A 3,101-nucleotide genomic window follows, 5' to 3' on the forward strand; every position below is an offset into this window, starting at 1 on the left:
GTCCGACGTCCTCGCCCGGTTGTATCCACATGATTAAACAAAAAATCATCATACTACAGTGAGATGAAAATATTAACCAATGATAATTGGCATGGTACTGAAAAAAGAACCAAGTAATTGCATATATACTTGGTCCAGTTGGGAAAGCTATTCTGTTCACGCATTTCATAGACCAAAGCACTATTATTGGCAACAGGTTTGCCTAGCACTCCAGCTTAAAAAAGGATTAGTTCCAAAGCTAAAAAGTGAACTCCTAACCACCAAATTAAGCTTAGTCTTGTTCCAATCCGTATGGTCCGGTTCTTTGGTCGATGTCCTCTTTAGTTTGAGCACAACTTTATTCGTTGCTTGTCCTAAACAAATATTGCAGGATGCCTCAATTGGTATATAAACAAATATAAAATTGAGCACGCATGCGTACTTAGTTGTTGTCCATCCGATCATTGTTTAGCTTGAAGTTGGGACCACCTAAGAATATATAGCTGGTTAAGAAGACTATCCGATGAGAGGTTTGCTAAATTGGCATTACTGACCAGCTAATACATATTTTTGTAGTAAAAATATCCTATAATTTAATTAGGTAGTTAAGCAAGTGTAGTGCAAGTAGGAGCGAAAATGCTATTATGAGCTCGAGCTCCTCTGCGCTCGGTATCCTCGCCGTTTCTGCGCTTCGAGATCCCCAACAGAGTACGTGAAGGCCCAGCTCTAACGAGGGCCGGCCACCAATTTATGGGCCCACTAGAAATCACGGCAAGATGATTAAATTGGACGTCGTCAGCGTGAGGTTGGTCGGCTCAGACGTCAGGTAATGTCATGGACTCATGGGCCATCACGACGCAGATTCTGGACTAACGTCGGAAACAGTCCAGCCTATTAGAGGGTGTTTGTTTCCAGAGACTTATTGATTTAGGGACTTAAAATGTCTCAATAAGTCCCATCTAAACCAAACAGGAGGGACTTATAGGGACTTAAAGTGGGCATTTGTGACTTATGAAATAAGACTCTGAAGGAGGGACTTATAGGGACTTATAGTTATAATATGGTCTTTTAGTCCATATTAAGTCCCAGAAACCAAACAGGTAGGGACTTTTTAGGGACTTGGGACTAAAAAAGGTCCTAGAACTTGTGAACCAAACAGAGCCTTAATTGCTGTAGCCGTTGTACCAACCTGTCTTCGCCAGCACGACTCGCCGCCAGCAGCCAACGACTGATCAAATGAAGATTCAGTTAACCCTAAAAACACTTAAGATTCAGATCCATCGTTAGCAGCAACCTGACCAACCCAATTACCCAAACGAATCAGTAATAATAACAACCAATCTCAAAGTAATGCATTTCTAACAAACGAGCGCGGAAAATAATTAAACTAACCTGATCCATGCCTCCAACGTCCTTGCTTGTTGAGATCGAACCAATATAAATAGCCTACGTACTGCTGGACACCTGAAAGCCACCGAAGCTCTTTTCTGAACTCACTCCACAGCAACTGGTCTTCAGTCCGCACCCTCTCGCCGCCCACTCTCATGCCTTTTGTATTACTCCAAAGCATATGAATCCCACCGAATCGTTTTCAAAATTTGAAAAGTTGTAGGAGTTGTATGGTTCAAGTTCTCCCCCAACGACAGTGATAGCATTGCCCCGCCCTTAAATGCTGCCACACAAGTTAACTTTTAACATTACAGTAACCTGACAGTCTGACACAGACTGTAAGTGCATCAACATTTCGTTATTGTTTGAGAAAGGCAAACACATTGATCGTCTAGAAGTCACACACTACAGGAATCAGCTACTTTGCCGTCTGCCACGGCAGACGGCAAAGGCAAGGATGGCGGACGGCAAGGCTCCGGCAAAGTAGGCATCGGTAAAGAGCTTCTTTGTCGTCTGCTTTTTGAAGCGGACGGCAAAGGGGCCTTTGCCATTAGCGGCGGACGGCAAAGAAAGCCGACGGCAATAAATTCGCTGTTAGTCCGTTAGGTGGCTAACGGCAGTCTTTGCCGTCCGTGGCTGACGGCAAAGAGCATCAAGCTTTTGCTGTCTGCCACTGTAGGCAAACTGACCAAATGGGTCAGCTGCCAGGAAGCACAGGTGGTTGCCACGTGGCTTCTTTGCCGTCCGCCGCGGACGGCAAAGAGCCCGTTGCCGTCGGTGGCAGACGGCAAAGAGCCTGCATTGCCTCATTTTTTCTGTTTTTTCTTATACCCAACCATTTTCACAGCAAATAGATGATACATATATATTTTTCACATGGCAAGTTCACAGCAAACATATGAGATATCCAACACATATAATTTCATCATACATGCATAGTTCCATCAACCATACATAGCAAGTTCCACATACATGCATCCAACCATACATATTACAATAGTGTCATCCTACCATACATGCATAGTTCATCGATACAAAAGAAACATAGTTCATCCAAACAAACACTCCATCTATGCTAGCTTCCGTGAAGCGAATGAATTCATCAAAATGGGAAATAAGAAAGTTAGAAGAAGAAGATTAGAAGAAGAAGAAGAAGAAGAAGAAGAAGAAGGAAATGAAGAAGAAGAAGAATATATGACATTTATGAGCTAATTTAGGTGAAATTGATCGTTTGTGAGCTAACTTAGGTGAAATGGATCGTTTATGAGCTAACCTAAGTGAAATGGATCGCTTATGAGCTAAATTAGGTAAAATGCATCATTTTAGAGCTAACCTAGGTAAGATGGATCATTTATGAGCTAAGTAAGGTAAAATGGGTCATTTTAGAGCTAAGTTGGGTAAATAGATCATTTATGAGCTAAGTAAGGTAAAATGGGTCATTTTAGAGCTAACTTGGGTAAAATGGATTGTTTATGAGCTCACTAAGGTAAAATGGATCATTTTAGAACTAACTTAGGTAAAATGGATCGTTTATGAGCTAACTAAGCTAATTATGCCATTTTTGACATAAGTAAGCTAAGTACATGTCATTATTGAGCAAACCTAGTTAACTAAGCATATTAGAGCTATCTTTGGTCATTTTGGAGGAAACAAAGCTAAGTATAGATCGTTTTAGAGCTAACTTAGGTCAAATGGATGGTTTTGGAGGTCAGTAAGCTTATGAAGTCATTTTG

The sequence above is a fragment of the Triticum aestivum genome, chromosome 2D (genome assembly GCF_018294505.1).
Source record: "Triticum aestivum cultivar Chinese Spring chromosome 2D, IWGSC CS RefSeq v2.1, whole genome shotgun sequence".
Taxonomy (NCBI): Eukaryota; Viridiplantae; Streptophyta; class Magnoliopsida; order Poales; family Poaceae; genus Triticum; species Triticum aestivum.